Genomic DNA, 19553 nt, shown 5'->3' with positions numbered 1-19553 from the left:
TTTCAAGTCCTTGCCAAAGTCAATGACAATGCATATCAACTTGATCTTTCAGGTGAGTATGGCGTCAACTCTACATTTAATGTTGCTTATTTGTCCCCTTTTGATGTACGTGAAGACTTTGATTTGAGGACAAATCCTTCTCAAGAGGAGGGGATTGATGAGAATCCACCAAGGACTCAAGTTGTTGGTTCAAGTGGATCGAGTGAGGTTTTAAATGCACCATTGGTGAAGCTTAGACCATTGACCCAAGCAGGGGCAAGAAAGTTACGAAATACGATGATGAACCTGATCCAAGCCAACATGGGGTCCACGGACCCATAAGTGAAGTGCGAACAACTTGCTGCTAGTTAGTTGTTCGAATTGGGTCTTAGGAGTTAGTCAGTTGATTAGTAGTTAGGTCAATAAGGTCAAATTAGCTCATGTTGAGCACTTAACCGACTAGTTTTGTTCATTAGGGTTGAGTAAGTCATCTAGGGTTTAGCCCGAGTAAGTCAGGTTGTCCTAGTCAAGTTAGGATTCAGATTTGTAGTACCTATAAGGAGGCTTGGCCGAATTTCAATAAGACAAGTTCATTATTCAGAAAATCGTAGAGAGAGTTCTCTTGGCTTTGAAACAACCTTTGAATATCTTAGATTGGTTCTAAGTGTTCATCTTGCTTTATCAAGCAAGAATCACACTTGTTTATAGCACCGTCCACCAAACACCAAAAGTTCCTTTAATCACTTTTTGAGGGTTGAGAATTTACTCTTAGTTCTCATCAAAGGGATTTTAAAGAGGTTTAGGATTCCGTAAATAACTTTGGAAGTCGATTGCCTTGATCCTATTTGTTGGAATACGAGTTCCTCCAATCGCGGTTGAGTTCGTATCAAAGAGGCAATGTACTTTTCATCCTATTTCTAATTTTGTTTCTTATTCTCGTATCTCTCCGTCATATTCTTCTTTTGTTGCTTCACTTGATTCTGTATCCATTCCTAAGTCTATTACCCATGCTCACAATCATCCTGGTTGGAGATTAGCTATGCAAGAAGAGATGTTTGCTTTGGAGCAGCATGGTACTTGGTATCTTGTCCCTCTTCCTTCTGGTAAGCTTGTTGTTGGTTGTAAATAGGTGTACACTATAAAAGTGCAGCCTAATGATTCTATTGATAGATTGAAAACTCAACTACTAGGTAAAGGATTTACTTAGGTGTATGAAATAGATTACTTAGGACATTTTGTGACGCCCCTACTTCTCCCTAGGGCGAACCCAAGGGTATCGACGGGATGCCTGCCTAACTCTTGCTAGGACTCACTATAAGACAAATTCAAACTTATGGAAAACAATCAACAATAGGAGTCGAAACTACAAAGAAAAGGTCGCTTCCTTAATAAGTATTCAATTCTTACATTACAATATACCAAGTACGTCACTTTCCCCAAAATATACAACTTTCAAAAGTTATCTAATCAATTACATTCAAAACCCTAATCAAAAGTGCATCAAGTCGGCTTCTCCATAACTTTTTCCATTTTGGCTCCAGTTAAGAAAAACAATCAAATGGGATGAGCTAATGCTCAGTGAAGCCAAGAAAAGCATGCAAAACACATAGTTCAAATAACAATATCACATATACGAGAATTAAAGCTATAACATTCAAGTAGTTCACAATTAACAATAAAACACACTTGAGATGGATACGGGAGCTATCAGGAGCTATATTCCACTTGCTCTGCCAATGCTCGATCCAATACCACCGCGAGTTGACACTCCATCAATCGGGTAGGTTATAAGTCCGTAGAACCCCACTTACTTCGCACTCCGATCACCATTACAACTCTTGCTCCGGGCCCGCACTTCTTTTATATAAGGTGATACTACTCGAGTATGCCAAGCGAGATCTCTCAAATAGATCAAGCTTATACACTTTTTTTTTCTCATGGCTCACCAAGCTTCAGGACCAAGCCCATGCCGGCTCGAGTCGCAAGGTCGGCCGATGAGTTTGGACGTCCCCCACTATTACATCTATAAGTCAATGCGATTCACTATTGCAACACTTCACTTTATTCACTTAACAATTCACTTCATGCAATTCAAATACAATTCACTTAAAAGAGAACGAGTGCGATAAAGTACACACTCGACTCAACACTTGCAAAATACTCAATTAATGAGAGCAATTAAGCACGTAGCAACACTTCATACACTTGACACTCACCAAGTCAAAAGTGGTAAGTGAGCAAATAAGTCTTCAGGCGTCCACTCCGAGATTCTCTTGAAGATCTTCTTGAGCGCCTGAAGAAATAACAATTAACTATTACTCATAACATGCATTAACCAAGAAGGGATGTATACTTGTTTAGACTAAGTCAAAGTCTTAAAAGAGAACTTAAATCTCTCAAAATTCGAGGTTTACAAGTGAGGAGTTAAAATCCCAAGAAAGACTTGCCTCTTCCATGAAATCAGGTTCAAAATGGTCTATCAACATCAAAAGGAAGTAACAAGTTCTTAAAAACTTATTCTCTAAGAAATCGGGAATTTCAGCTTTAGGTGACAACTTGAAAAAATCAAATCTTGAGTTTGGCATGTCCAAAAATGGAAAAATCTATACCGTCGGAAACTAGGTTCGAAGTACTAAAAGTTCCTAGAAGACACTTTTCCAACATTCTAGACAGAAAGCATTCATTTTTCAGCTCAAAGTTTCAGTTCCAAGAAGACATGTTTGAACCAGTCTTGGTTTTCCAGCAAATCTTTGAAAATTCAGCATAATTCACAGAAAGTGAATCAGCCCTTGAAATTTGTAGTACAATAAGAGTTTCAAATAAGGTTTTAAACATGACAAATGGAACTAAATTCGGAGTCTTGAGTATCAAGATATAACAGTTCAAAGTCGGTTAATTTCACTACTTGAACAGTAAATTTCCAGATTTGAAAAGCCATATTTGTAGCATAATTTGGATATCGAAAGGCTATTGAAATAATACCAAATTTGGTACTCTTAAACTTCCATATGTGGACTACCTCTCTACCAAATCGTACCCAAAAACTCACGTGGGAAGGCAGTTAAGAAAACTACCAAAGTTTGAAAAATGTTTCAAGGCTAATCTGCCCTCTTGCTTTTTTTTTTCTTTTCCAAACGTTTTGAGCAATGAAATCAGCCCCAATTCGATCCATTTTTGAAACCAAGGTCCTATAACATTTAATAAGCAATTGACAAGTAATTGACATCAAAATTTTCGAGACAAACCATCCCAAAACAACTCTGACCATTCGGCCAGCAAGAAAGGAAAAACTTCCAGTTTTCCAGCTTTGTTGCACTTTCAAAATCAGACCACATCTCACTCAATATGTACTCAAATTAGGAATGGTTGGTGGCGTTGGAAACTAGGTTCAAAATTTTACATTTCATCAGAAAGAGTTATTTCCAAAATCAGTTCACAAGTGCGAGAAAACAGAGCCACAAGATGCAGCTTCTCCATTCCTCTCCGACAGAAAGTCACAACAGGGCAGTCAACTTTGCCGAATCACTACGGTTCACTCAGTTCGAACTAGCAAGTGATTTTATACCGTTGGAAAGCTATGAATGTCTAGTTTCAAATACCACAAACGGCACTTGATTTTGATTTTTGTACAAAGAGATATGTTCAAGCAAAGAAGTACTGTTCGGCTGTCCTGAACACCATTTCCAGATTTCTTCCTTTTTCGAAAACTCTAGTTTTGGGCAACCAAATGAAATGATTTTCGCAAGGCACTTTGTACACACAATATGTAACATATATCACTCAATTTCACAGTCAAATAACCATCAAAATTTCAGAACAACCACTGAGCAACAAGGACAGAATTTCGGCCAACTCTCTTGCACCATTTTCCTTTGATTTTTCCTTCACTTTCTAACTAATATCATCTCATACAACACATAAACAACATCAATCAACCAATTACACCTCAATTCAGCTACCTATAATCCACCTCAAGGCCGCTGGCCTAAAGATTAAAACAAGAAATGAAACGCCTCAAGTCTTCTAGCCTATTTCTTGCTTAGGGTTTCAAACCCGTGCACAATTAACCACTAAACTTGGATTAAATGGAAAGATTAGAAGAGTTAAAGGTTACCTCTTGAACCCTTGTAGAAACCAGAATTTTTCACCCAAAAACTCTCCAAGAAACACCACAAGAGGTTGCCTTTCAAAGCTAAGATGAATCTCCAAGAACTAGAAGATTAGATGAAGTTTTGGAGCAAGTTTGAAGTGAGAAGATTGAAGCTTTCTTCCTCCCCTTTTCCTTGAGAGAGTCAACCGACCAAGAGAGAGAAGAGAGAGTGTTTGGTTGTGTGAATCTTCCCTTGGAAGATTGGAGGGAAAAAGGAAATAAAAGCTAGCCAAAGTCAACTTTGAATAGTGCTCGAATAGTGTCCCGTACTACCACTTTTCTCTCTTGTTTGTTTCACTTATGCACTAATTCTCAAATGTAATTCCTTTAACACTGTAATTATTCACTCTTAGTAGTCTAGTTTTAATTTCTCAAATCTCCAATTAGTCACGCGGTGTGACTTTCGAGAAACTCTCGACGCACGAGCGATAAAGCGAAAATTTGAACTCACTCACCTCTAATTCCTCAATTAACTTTTCTTAGTCTACTATTGATCATTCTTAATTCTCCAAGATTATTGCACTCTCGAATCGAATATTGTTTCGAAAAACGTGTATTCGCTATTTCTTACTAGACGAGCCACAGAAAAATTAAATTTGCTAACAGGACGTTTTAAAAATATAAATGAGACCTTGCTATATGTAATTAGTTTTAAAATGTTGAAATAAATTATTCGGAGAAAAGGGTGAATAAATAATTAAATAAGCTAGTAAAATAGAATTAAAAGTAAGTAAAATTCGAGTCCTCACACATTTTCTCCTGTTGCAAATATTATCTCTGTTCGTTTTCTTATCTCTTTGGGAGCAACTTATAATGGCCATTGCATCAGTTGGATATGAAAAATGCGTTTTTACATGGAGATTTGGAAGAAGAGATATATATGGAACAACCTCCTGAATTTGTTGTTCAGGGGGAGAATTCGCAGTTGGTTTGTTGTCTGAAAAAAATCCTTATATGGATTGAAACAGTCTCCTAGGGCTTGGTTTGGCCGGTTTATAGTGTTGTCATTGAATTCGATCTGACAAAATGAGGAGTAGATCACTTTGTATTTTATCGGCATTCTAATGCTAGTAAAATTTTATTAGTTGTTTATGTGGATGATATTGTGATTACAGGTGATGATGTTGTGGGGATCCAGCAGCTTAAGTCTAATTTGCAGGAAAACTTTCAGACAAAAGATTTAGGTCACTTACAGTATTTTCTGGGTACTAAGGTAGCTCGGTCTAAATATGAAATTTATTTATGTCACAGAAAATATATACTCAATATGCTGAGTGAAGTTGGAACGTTAGGTTGCCGACTTATGGATACTCCTATGGATTCTAATGTGAAATTAGTAGAAGATCAAGGTGCATTACTAGATGATCCTAGGCAATAACGAAAACTTATAGGTAAATTAAATTTTCTCACTGTAACGAGGGGGAGCGTTAAGAGAATATAAGTATTCTTGTAGATGAATAAATTAGTAAGGGTATTCTTGTAAATACTTTTTAGATTTGTACTACTATAAATATTAGTTGGTCAGTCATAATACGGGAATTAGATATTTTTCTCCTAAAATACATGTTATCTCAAACTAAATAGCTAAAAGAACCTAACAACTAACAAAATGTCCAAGCTAACCAGAAGAGTCATTCTCTTTGGTCTTGGACTATATGTAAAAATTGTCAATAAAAAGACTTAGAAACTGTGGGCAACAAGGACAAAGATAGAAGCACAAGAATTCAAGTTAGGTTTGACAATGTTAAGAGGCAGCCCCAAACCTAATATCTTCAGCACCAAAAAAACCTATAACCTATAAAACAACATAATGATAGTAGGGCTGTAAAGATGCATCAAATCAATAGACTAAGATAACAACAATAAAGTCCACAAGTTTATAACTTTGGAATTTCAAATATATCCTTTTGTCTTGTCCTTGAATTCTGTATCAAAAGCATTCAAGTGTAAATTAACTTGATATAGGTTACTCACAGCAAGGATGGTAAACAGAAAAAGAATAGCAACACTAGAAACAAAATGACACGTTAATTTCTTTGCTCCTCCTTTCCCTTTTCTATAAGGTTCACTTCCACTTACTTATGGTTGTACAACTTCATAACTAATTTGCATGATAAACCGTTCTGAAAAGACTAGAATACAAACAACAGACTAATTCCTTGACATCATTATTATTAAAACAATCACGTTGTAGATTATAGAAACTACTAAGAGCAAAGAAACACTTCTGAATGAACAATAATCAAAAGGAAGGTTTTGCACGTCATTGAGAATGGAGGAGCAATCTTATTATAATAGAATCATGAGTGGGCTCAGCTAGAATTCCCCGCTCCTTTAACTTCAGGCATATGTCATATGAAGCTTCACAGCATTGAATAGACCTTTTTGTCGCACTTCCTTTATGATTTCAGGGAATTACTGTTGTACTATCAATAGCTGACACCTGAGCTCCTCTCCCATTTTAGCAGATCTATTGAAACTTAAAAGGGACTAGCAATCATAACATCACCTCATAAAATCTAAATCTACATGCTATATGAAATTGTTATCAGAGGAGATTTATGAACAATAAGAATATTCTTAACTTAAACTGGTATGACATTACGACGTTGAATGTGAGAACCCAAAAAATTTTCTCATTTTCTCAGCATTATTTTATTTCTTTGCCAACATTTCATACTTTTCTTGGAAATATTAAAATTTCTATGCATTTTTACAAGCAAGTACAGTTTTAAATTCATTTTCCTAGTATGAGTTAGCGTACGGTAAATTTGGAACGCATTATCGATGTGGGACCCGCTAGTGCGATAAATGTGGTGATTAAAAGTGAGTTTTAGATGATATTAAGTATGTGATTAGAAGTGATAATAATAAGTTAGTGATTATAAGGTAAAAATCCTAGTATACGCGATTTAAGAAAAATCGGCTCGAACCGATGGGTACTATTTGTTACCGGGTAAACACACCACTTGACCCATACTTTATTACCTTAATCTTCTCATTTTATTTCAAGTAATTAACCCTCAAAATATCTCATACATCAGCCACAATATTTGACCAAGAAAACAAGAGAGAAAAGAAAAAAATTGACTTCCAATCCAAGGGTGACATTTGTCCACTTTGACCCAAATTACTTCCTATCATTTTAACCTTCTTGAAGCTTCAATTGAGCCCCCATTTCCAGCCCTCCAGCCGTGAGAGTGAGAGAGAAAACAAGAGAAAGAAAGCTCTAATTCCATCTTGGGTTTTGTTTGATTTAGTGAGAAAACAAGAAAACTAAACCGATTAACTTGCAAATTGAAAGCTTGGGAAGCTTAAGGAACCAAAAATTTCAAGGAGTAGTGGAGGATCACTCTTGCAAGGCCTTGTCTTGAGGTATAGTGGCTGATCACCCTTTCTTTTCCATTAATCATGATTGAGTTGGGTATTAATGTTAGAATTGTGCTTGTGATGCTTGTTTGAAATGGTTTTGTTGATTGGAGGAATGAGTTTCGATTTATTCACTTATAATTCTTGTTGGTTAGGTGTTATATGGTGTATATATATGGTATCTAATCTTGTAAAGGAGAAAGTAGTGGTGGTTTTAAGGTAAAAATGTGAATTATAGCTTGATGTAGCAAAATTCCAGATTTCTGGAAATTGAATCTTCAGTTCTGTCCGGTTCTAGTTCCCAATGTTAGAGGCCGAATTAGGATTAGAATAAAACATGAAAGTTGTATAGAATGATGTTTTATAGTTTTTTGAAAATTTCAGCTCAATCGGAGCAACGTAGCCTGTGAAAAGACCGAAATACCCCTGACTACCATAGGTTTAGTCCAATGGACAGTTTTGACATTTCATCAATCTGATCGTGTCTTTTCACCTTGATACATACTGAACTAGCATTTAGCCAAAACATGAAAGTTGTATTGATATGTCTTAGCTTTCCAACACCCCTGGAATCATCGCGTTTGGACTTCGGTAGCCTGAGTTATGGTTGTTTACGCATAGTGCGGTTAACTAGCCCGAGTGTGAGATTCTGGTTTTGTAATTTGACATTTTGACTTAGATACACTACAAACTGGACTGAGTCATCTTCATCAACGTTGTAGGAATTTATCTTAGCTTCGAAACGGTATAAATGTCACCCCAATCCGATAAGCGTAGCTTCGGTTGTGTCCGTTACGCAAAACAACATCAAATATGTCTTTTGTTTCTTCACTCAACCTTCATTTCCGCACATGCTCCTAGCTTGATTTTGTACTGGTATGACTTGAAGCCTATGGAATGGCTATTGAAATGAGTTGATTTTGTATATGACTTTGGGTTTGATTGAGGAAAAGAATGAAGCCATAAATGGCTGGAAAATAGGTAAATACAAAGGGCGTGCTGCCCAACTTTATGCTCGAGAACTAGGTCGATATACTTGCGACTTGAGTAAGGCTTGAGAGCGAATACCACGTGAACCATCTAGGGTATTTACGTTTTCTTTGCCACTTCGACTCAAATAGCGATTTTAATGTTTTACAAGTGAGTCTAAGTTCTACAAATATTTTACTTATGCCCTTTGGTTTCAATGTACTCTTTTCACTACCAAAACCATATTGATACTTTGTACTAGTACGTATTTGACTTGTCTTTGACTCACTTACATCTTTGATGGTTGAAGCATAATATGTTCGTTTGATTATTAGGGTTCCTTGGTGATTGAGAGTATTATCCGGAAGGAAACTTTGGACGTTATTTTGCTTAAATAGGTGAGTGTTCCTTGTTCGCTATATTTTCCTTGACTCCATGGCTTGTGTTATTGTTTGATAATGTGTTAAGTGCTTTCAAGGATTTCCAAAATGAGTTTTCTAGGCGAGTGTGTACTTTATCGCGCTCGACCTAAATGAAATATGAAACTTTCAATGATTTAATGATTGAAACGTTACATGCCCTTCGTTACCGATCGACTCGAGCCAGAAGCGGACTCGGTCGGGCGATATGGTGACCCTGGGCATGAACGTTTGGTATACTCGAGTATTACCTTGTTGTCGGGTGGAGCCTGGCCAACGTCCAGGAGGGGGTGAATGAAATGAACGAACGAATGTCAATGCAAACGAGGGTTTTACTTACAAAAATGCATTTTTAAATGATTGGAGGAATAAGGGGAATGACAGGAGAATGAATGAACGAACGAACGAATCAATGGCTCCCTGTGAACCCGTATCCTTTTAATGAATGTGGTAGTATTGCTTTCCATTGTAAATGTTTCGTGAATTACTGATTATTGATGGTTAATGCATTGAACTTATTGTTTGATTATGTGTTCGGAACCTCACTGAGCTTTTAACTCATCCCTTTAGTTTTGTTTTCCTTAACAGGGGAAGGCGAGCAAGGATGAGAGCTCGGTATAGACTAGTTTAGACTAGTTTCAATTTTTTTTTGGTAATGGTTCTCATCCTACCTTTTGGCACGGGTTGGATGTATGAAGGATTGAGAACCTTTGTATATTCGGTGTTTGTACTCCCTTTTAAGGCAGTTATGTATATAAGTTTCACTTTAAGTTTTGGATTGTTATTTCGTTTGATTTGGAGGTTTTATTTCGGATTTGATTGAGGTATGACTGAGTCCCGGCGAGAGCTGGGCAGGCGACCCACCAAACCCTTTGGTACGCCTTAGGGGGAGGTGGGGCCGACACATTGAAGTTCAAGACAAAAAACAATACTGCTATCATATGGCACCAATATTTCTAATAATGATTTTGGTCTTTGTTTAATGCTTAATAAAGTGATAGAATTCTTAGTTTGTACATAGACTGTTGAGCATAAAAATATCTTAGGCAAGCAAAAAAACTTATACATCTTGCATTTTTTCCATAATATACTCTCTATACAAGCAGTCATTATTTGACAAAGAACGAGAAGAAAGCTTCAGATTGTTTTTAAGTATGAATACATGTGCCTTAAACGACTTGAGATATCTATTTTAGGTAGTCGGGGTACTTAACTAAAATATGCTAATATGCATAACAACCTAGTCATGCAAAGCCCAAATATGGGGCCAAGGTGTAATAGAATGGTACCAAAGCAGCCCACTTGTTCTTTACTTGAGATTTGACCCTGTGGCTAGCAATTGAGAGAAGCTCCTAATTTGACAAGCAAGTTATTTCACATAGGAATAAGGGGTTAAGTTAAATGTCTAACATGCTTGACTTTTCATAACATGTACAACTTGGATAATTCATTTGGAAGACAAAGACAAATGTCAAACTAAATTCTGTTCTTGGGCGGATGAGATAATGTGAGGACCCGTAAATTTTCCTAATTTTATATTATTTATTTTATTTCCTCGCGTGCATTTTTTTTCATTATACCATACTATTTTGATTTTCCAGAGATTTTATAAGTGAATAGAGTTTTTAAATCATTTTCCTAGTTTAAATTAGTTCATGACAAGTTTGAAGCGTATAATTGACGTGGGACCTGCTAGTGCGGTAAATGCGATATATTTTTGACAACTTGTTGGAGTTTTGTATCAAGTGATATTATTTTACAAGGTGCTAGAATACAATTAGAGGTTAACTAGATAAATTACCATTGGTAGACAAAGGATGAGAATGAAACCCTAAGGTGCCATTTATTACAAAATCATTGGAAGTTGGACTTTGACTTAAGACCATCTTATCTTTTATTTGACCAATTTTGACCAAGAACCCTCTTCATTTCTTCTTGGCTTGGCCGAACAAAGGGAGAGGAAAAACCAAGAGAGTTCCTCATCTTCAACTTCAATTTCTAGCCCAAATCTTGAGTTCCAACCACTAGTATCTCAAATTACTCCATAAAAACTTCTTGCTAGGAAGGATTAGAGGTATTGGTGGAGTGATTTTTGAGGGGGAAGTACTAAGCTATCATCTTTCTAGTGTTTTTAAGGTAACTTGTCAAGAAACCCCTCATTTACTTCTAAAAATTGTATAGTAGTGATTTATAGTTGTTAAATACATAGTTTTGTGGGAGATTTCTTGGTTTAAAGTAGTATTATGGTAATTTTCAATTTTATGGTGATTTTTTTGCCCTCATGTGATGAGTAATGGTTGTTCATAGAATGATAGCTTTATATGGTGTAAAATGAAGCTTTGGTATGCTAGATTTGGTTGCCTAATGAAATTTCAGCTAGGGTGCAAGAATTTCAGTTTTAGGGTTTCAATCTGCCTTGTTTTTGCACTGCATGTTCGTCTAGGAGAGAGACCGAATCAGCCCTTGCTCAAAACATGAAAGTTGTAGGTAATTGAGTTAGTATCTGCCTGTAAAATTTCAGCTTAATTGGAGCACTGTAGCCTGTGAAATGATCGAAATACCCTTAACTGCCCTTAAGCCCTATTTGACGGACAGTTTCCATTTTTCTCTAAGATGTCATTTTTTGACCATGAAAATGTATAATTTGGCTTTGAAAGTCTTCATAAGAACTGTAGGTATATGCCTTGGCTTCGAAATACCATAAGAATCGCCTCAATCCGATAAGTGTAGCTTCAGTTGTGGTTATTATACTGAAAGGAGTGTTTTATAGTCTATGATTTGTATGCGAAATTGTGGTTGATTGGAGTTGGGATTGGTGAAGAAATGTAGGATGGAAAAATAAGGAATTTAAGGGGAGATGCTGTCCAATTTTCTAGATCGTTTGATTCTTTTAAATTGGGGTTGCATTGTGGTAGAATGAGGGGGTTTGGGGTTGTTTGTAACCCTCGTACCAACTGTTATCCGTTTACTCAAAAATAGCATTTTTATTCTTTTGTACTAGTATATAACTTGGAGAGGCACTTGGCTAGTAATCGAGCCTCACTTGTGCATCCTGTTTACTTGGTTTTGGATGTTGAAACTTCAACTGCTTTACCTTTGTCATTCTTAGGGTTTCACGGTGATTAAGGCCACTTTGGGTGAAAATTTTGAAGTACCTGTACTTGAACTGGTGAGTGTACCACTTCCCTAATTTGTTGCTTATCTGGTTATCCGTGTCTTCTGTATACTCTGTATGAAAAGAGAGTGTACTTTATCACTCTCGTTTCTCTCGTCTGTTTACTTTGTTTCCTGCATACTGTATAAGTCTGTATTTGCTCTCTGTATCTATTATCTGTATCTGTTCTCTGTATAAGTCTGCGATCTCTGAGCTCAAAACCTGTGGCTAGTTACTCGAATCGAGCCGGCAAGGACTAGGTCGATTAGATAACGAACCACGGTAGTCTGTTTCTAGGAATCTTTGGGTATTGAGACTCTTGATTCCAGTATACTCGAGTATTACCATTCTGTTCCTGTTGAGGTGTTCGGCCCCGGTAAGGGGTATGTTTGGTGGATGGAATTTGGCGTAAAGTGGGGTCTACGGACATGGTTGTTCTCTATACGTGACGGAGAGTCAACGAGTTTGGATCAAGTACTGCAAATGGAAATCTGGCTCCTGAGAGCCACCTGCATCCTTTCTATATTAAATCACAGTGTCTAACTGCTTTACTTTATATCTGATATGTGTATCTGATTGGTTAAATGTGAAATGCCATGATTTTACTGCTTATACGTTTGGTACCTCATTGAGCGTAAGCTCACCCCGTTCCGTTATCCTTGTTTTCCTTACAGGGTTCCATGTTTTGAAACCAAGATTTTTTTTGGAAGAAAAAGAATTGAGCTAGTTGTAGGACTTCTTTTGTTTATGCTTCTCTGTAACTGAAACCCTAATTGTACTTCGTATCCGTGCAGATATTTTGACTTGTACTTCAAGTAATTTGTTGAAGACACGAATGTATAGATGTTGGCAAGTGTATAGTGGTATTTATATTTGATGATAAATGTATGTTTTATGATTGTATAAACTTTACTTTTACCCGTTGGAAGGATCGGACGAGGGCGGGCTTGGAACGAGAAAAGGAAAAAAATTTGGTGAGAAATCATTTCTGAGAATCCGGCCGTATATCCGGCCAGTATTTGGCCGGATTGTTGGCCGGATTGACAGGGAATTTTGAACAAAATTTTGTTCAACTACTGCCTCGAATCCGGCCGGCAATCCGGCCAACTTCCGGCCGGATTGTGACGTGGCACATGCTCTTTCGTTTCGTTTTCAATTTTCGTTGGAATATTATATCAAAGTCCTATTGTATCTTTCAGTTTGGTTACTTAGTTTTCAAAAGTTCATATTCTTGAAGTCTTTTGAATGCTTCGTAGGGTTTTTGTGCGTTTCTATTTAGTAGTCCTGGCGAGAGCTGGGCAGGCGGTCCGCTGAACCCTTTGGTTCGCCTTAGGGGGAAGTAGGGCCGTCACAGTTGGAATCAGAGCTACTTCGCGTGGTCTCTGCGCGGAGTGAGCTTGGGCCAAGTGGTGTTATGGTCCTGATTTCGTGAATGTGTCTAAAGGTATAAGTGCTTTTTTGAGCATAAGCTATGAATGGTGCACGTTATAAGTGTAAAAATCTTTATCATGGTACTTGAGGAAGATATATATGTATGTCGGGTAGGAATCTTTAATATGGATGATTTACTCTTGGGACCGACCGGCTCGAGCTGTGAATTATCTTATTTGGGGATTCTTGTACTCGGCTACTAAATAGATGAGAGCGTAGGTTAGAAAGGACTTGGGCGAACTAGAAATGTGATTCTATGGAACTTCATGTGGTTTGTTCGGGTGTTAGTAAGCATGAATAACCTGGATTAAGATATAAATTGTGGTATTCTCGTAGACTATGGATGGAGGCCTAGAGGGGAAATAGCTTTTCGTTAGTTGCTTTTGTGCTTTTGACGTAGTTCGTCTATAGTACTTTTGAATGACCCCGCTACCTTCATGGATCTCTTTTGTTTGTATCTAGCTGACTGCTATTGTGTGACTTGTTCGGTACAGTTGTGTTATGTATATATGCTTTTGATCTGTGTGTACCTCTTGTTACTTGCTTATGCCTATAATAATCTTTAATGTTATATTTCCGCTTCGACCCTAGATTGGTTAGACCAACGGAGGAGGGTACTCGTAGTGGACGAGGTCGTGGGCGCGGACGTAAGCAACCCTCAAATGAAAGGGGTAACCGAGAACCAATACCTGAACCAAATTCTGAACCTAGGGTTGACCCAAATGCTGAAGTAGCCACTGCTATCCAGCGCATGACCGATCTGCAAGCCCATGTAGTGGAACACCAGGGCCAAAACCCTAATTCTCAACCTGGAAACCCTGGTAACCATATAGAGGGCGAGGATAGATCCCTTGAAAGATTTTAGAAGTTTTTCCCACTAAAATTTCTCGAGGGCCCTGATCCTGATGTGGCTGAGAGGTGGCTGGAAAAGATGATCGATATTTTTACCGCGTTACACTACACTGAGGAGAGACAGGTGACATTTGCTATCTTTCAACTGGAGGGAGCAGCCCGTTCTTGGTGGAATATCATAAGGCTTAAATGGGAACGAGAACAAACACCGAGGACGTGGGCGAATTTCATGAGGGAATTCAACGCCAAGTTTTTCCCTCCTCTAATCCAAGAAAAGAAGGAATATGAATTCATTCGGCTTCGTCAAGGAACCCAGACCGTAGTCGAGTATGAGAGTCAATTTACGCGGTTATCTAAGTTTGCGCCCGAACTGATTGTAACCGAGCAAAGGCGGATAAGGCGTTTTGTCCAGGAACTAAATGTTGAGATTCAGAAGGACCTGGCTGTAGCCCAACTTAGCGCCTTTAGTGATGCTGTGAAAAAAGTCCAGCGGATTGAAAATACGAGGTTACAGGTGAGAAATTTTCAAGCCAAGAAAAGGGGCTTTCCTGAGAGTAGCTCCGAGCAAGAGGGTAAAAGTACACGCCCTAAGATTGGAAACGGAAACGGGGGAGTACGACAACCGGGGGTGTCAAGTGGTGTCTCAATGGGAGGTTCGGTCTCTGCTACTCGTGGTCCCTGTGGATATTGCGGAGGGCAAATCATACGGAAGGGAATTGTTGGAAGAAAGAAGGAAAGTGTCTGCAATGTGGAAGTGCTGATCATCGGATTGCTGACTGCCCAGTTCGATTGCGAAAAGGAAAAGCGACCCAGCAACCAACTAAGACTAACCCTGGACAATCGGAAGAGGAAGGGACTGGATCGAAGGTACCGGCTCGCGTGTATTCTCTAGAGCACCATCAAGTCCCTGACTCGTCTGAGGACGTAGAAGGTACGAGTCGTTGGTTACCTTAGATTTTGATAGATTTCGTTGATAAGAAAATTTCGAGGATGAAATTTCTTTAAGGGGGAGAGAGTGTGAGGACCCGTAAATTTTCCTAATTTTATATTATTTATTTATTTCCTCGCGTGCATTTTTTTCATTATACCCTACTATTTCAATTTTCCAAAGATTTTATAAGTGAATAGAGTTTTTAAATCATTTTCCTAGTTTAAATTAGTTCATGATAAGGTTGAAGTGTATTATTGACGTGGGACCCGCAAGTGCGGTAAATGCGATATATTTTTGACAACTTGTTGGAGTTTTGTATCAAGTGATATTATTTTACAAGGTGCTAGGATACAATTAGAGGTTATCTAGATAAATTACCATTGGTAGACAAAGGATGAGAATGAAACCCTAAGGTGCCATTTATTACAAAATCATTGGAAATTGGATTTTGACTTAAGACCATCTTATCTTTTATTTAACCAATTTAGACCAAGAACCCTCTTCATTTCTTCTTGGCTCGGCCGAACAAAGGGAGAGGAAAAACCAAGAGAGTTCTTCATCTTCAACTTCAATTTCTAGCCCAAATCTTGAGTTCCAACCACTAGTATCTCAAATTACTCCATAAAAACTTCTTGCTAGGAAGGATTAGAGGTGTTGGTGGAGTGATTTTTGAGGGGGAAGTACTAAGCTATCATCTTTCTAGTATTTTTAAGGTAACTTGTCAAGAAACCCCTCATTTACTTCTAATAATTGTATAGTAGTGGTTTATAGTTGTTAAATACGTAGTTTTGTGGGAGATTTCTTGGTTTAAAGTAGTATTATGGTAATTTTCAATTTTATGGTGATTTTTCTGCCCTCATGTGATGAGTAATGGTTGTTCATAGAATGATAGCTTTATATGGTGTAAAATGAAGCTTGGGTATGCTAGATTTGGTTGCCTAAAGAAATTTCAGCTAGGGTGCAAGAATTTCAGTTTTAGGATTTCAATCTGCCTTGTTTTTCCACTGCATGTTCGTCTAGGAGAGAGACTGAATCAGCCCTTGCGCAAAACATGAAAGTTGTAGGTAATTGAGTTAGTATCTGCCTGTAAAATTTCAGCTCAATCGGAGTACTGTAGCCTGTGAAATGACCGAAATACCCTTAACTGCCCTTAAGCCCTGTTTGACGGACAGTTTCCATTTTTCTCTAAGATGTCATTTTTAGACCACGAAAATGTATAATTTGGCTTTGGAGGTCTTCATAAGAACTGTAAGTATATGCCTTGGCTTCGAAACGTCATAAGAATCGTCTCACTCTGATAAGTGTAGCTTCAGTTGTGGTTATTATACTGAAAGGTGTGTTTTATAGTCTATGATTTGTATGTGAAATTGTGGTTGATTGGAGTTGGGATTGGTGATGAAATGTAGGATGGAAAAATAAGGAATTGAAGGGGAGATGCTGTCCAATTTTCTAGGCCGTTTGATTCCTTTAAGTTGGAGTTGCATTGTGGTAGAATGAGGGGGTTTGGGGTTGTTTGTAACCCTCGTACCAACTATTATCCGTTTGCTCAAAAATCGCATTTTTATTCTTTTGTACTAGTATATAACTTCGAGAGGCACCTGACTAGTAATCGAGCCTCACTTGTGCATCCTGTTTACTCGGTTTTGGATGTGGAAACTTCAACTGCTTTACCTTTGTTATTCTTAGCATTTCACGGTAATTAAGGCCACTTTGGGTGAAAATTTTGAAGTACATGTACTTGAACTGGTGAGTGTACCACTTCCCTAATTTTTTGCTTATCTGGCTATCCGTGACTTCTGTATACTCTGTATGAAACGAGGGTATATTTTATCACTCTCGTTTCTCTCGTCTGTTTACTTTGTTTCCTGCATACTGTATAAGTCTGTATTTGCTTTCTGTATCTGTTATCTGTATCTGTTCTCTGTATAAGTCTGCGACCTCTGAGCTCAAAACCTATGGCTAGTTACTCGAGTCGAGTCGGCAAGGGCCAGGTCGATTAGATAACGAACCACGATAGTCTGTTTCTAGGAATCTTTGGGTATTGAGACTCTTGATTCCAGTATACTCGAGTATTACCATTCTGTTCCTGTTGAGGTGTTCAGCCCCGATAAGGGGTATGTTTGGTGGACGGAATTTGGCGTGAAGTGGGGTCTACGGACATGGTTGTTCTCTATACGTTGACGGAGAGGCAACGAGTTTGGATCAAGTACTGCAAATGGAAATCTAGCTCCTGAGAGCCACCGGTATCCTTTCTATATTAAATCACAGTGTCTAACTGCTTTACTTTATATCTGGTATGTGTATCTGATTGGTTAAATATGAAATGCCATGATTTTACTGCTTATACGTTTGGTACCTCATTGAGCGTAAGGTCACCCCGTTCCGTTATCCTTGTTTTCCTTACAGGGTTCCATGTTTTGAAACCAAGATTTTTTTTGGAAGAAAAAGAGTTGAACTAGTTGTAGGACTTCTTTTGTTTATGCTCCTTTGTAACTGAAACCCTAATTGTACTTCGTATCCGTGCGGATATTTTGACTTGTACTTCAAGTAATTTGTTGAAGACACGAATGTATAGATGTTGGCAAGTGTATAGTGGTATTTATATTTGATGATAAATGTATGTTTTATGATTGTATGAACTTTACTTTTACCCGTTGGAAGGATCGGACGAGGGCGGGCTTGGTACGAGAAAAGGAAAAAAATTTGGTGAGAAATCATTTCTGAGAATCCGGCCATATATCCGGCCAGTATTTGGCCGGATTGACAGGGAATTTTGAACAAAATTTCGTTCAGCTACTGCCTCGAATCCGGCTGGCAATCCGGCCAGATTGTGATGTGGCACTTGTTCTTTCGTTTCGTTTTCAATTTTTGTTGGAATATTATATCAAAGTCCTATTGTATCTTTCAGTTTGGTTACTTAGTTTTCGAAAGTTCATTTTCTCGAAGTATTTTGAATGCTTCGTAGGGTTTTCGTGCGTTTCTGTTTAGTAGTCATGGCGAGAGTTGGGCAGGCGGTCCGCCGAACCCTTTGGTTCGCCTTAGGGTGAAGTGGGGCCGTCACAGATAATCTACTTAGTATGAGTTGTTGAAATCTCCTCTTTCAGTTATTTGCAAATGCAAATCATAAAAAGTTCAAAAAAACTTGATACATTTCAGCAAGTCTTTCATCTCTAATCCCGTCTTACGATGCAATGGTAACTGCACTTGCCAAAGGATTTCCTCCAAAGGTGCTACAGATGATATTTTAAGGCATGTCAAGCAATGTAAATAAACTCCAATAGTCAAAGGAAGGAACACCTTCAATCTAAACAAACCAAAACTTACATAATTAGCGTTCACAAAGTAGCAAATTCTGAAAAGCGTTTTGTAGTCCCAATGGAGAAGAAACAACTAATTGTATATCCTCTCTTTATGGTTACAGTTTTCACATTGTTCCATCTCATCCAAGAAAAGTTATCTGCAGTAACTAAGCATAGCAATGCAAACCTTCCATGCTCCCCTGGTTAGATGCAACGCATGACATCCTTATCTGCTAGTACGGCGCTTACAGGTAGCCCCCCACCACCAAGTGCTTTCCCCAGTATCTGAATCAAGGATCAAGTAGAACATTTATACTGTAATTTTATGGGAATATGCAAAAATAATCATTGAGTGGATAAATAGACTGAAACATGAAGCATATAGAGAACTCAATGGACTATAGTTGACTGAATATCTGAAGAATAGTTTTTTGCAATTCAGGAAAGAAAGGAAAAGCAACAATCCAATATCAGAACTCTAGAAAAAGAATGAAATGTTCTTTGAAAAGAATTATTTTAGTTCCTTAAGAAAGAAGAGGAGCAGCTATGCATTATTTATGGTTTAAGATGCAAAAGCCACATGTAGTTTAAGGATAATGCATGTCCAAATGGTTGGCAAAGGGCTTATATATCTCCATCAGTCCCATGTCATTTTTATTGTTAGCTGCTCTCTAGAACTTATTTATACTCCATGTTATGATTTTATTGTACCATCTAGAAAGTTGAAAGACTTGAAAGAACGATGCTGCTTTTGCACTTAGGCAAGAAATAGGGATATTGATCATTGAGCAAGTTGAACTGTGTTTAATAGACCTAACATTTAAGGGATTTAGACCTATGCAATTCGGGTTGCAAAATCTTTCCTCTAGTTTCAAGATGAAATCCTTGGTCAATGAAGCTGAAAAGGGTACGTATCTGCTAAGAAAATATAAGTACTCTTGTAGATAATAAATTAATAAGGATACTGTTGTAAATAGTTTGTTAGGTTTGTACTATTATA

The sequence above is a fragment of the Coffea arabica genome, chromosome 9e (assembly GCF_036785885.1).
Source record: "Coffea arabica cultivar ET-39 chromosome 9e, Coffea Arabica ET-39 HiFi, whole genome shotgun sequence".
Taxonomy (NCBI): Eukaryota; Viridiplantae; Streptophyta; class Magnoliopsida; order Gentianales; family Rubiaceae; genus Coffea; species Coffea arabica.
Note: the sequence above shows the minus strand (reverse complement) of the source record.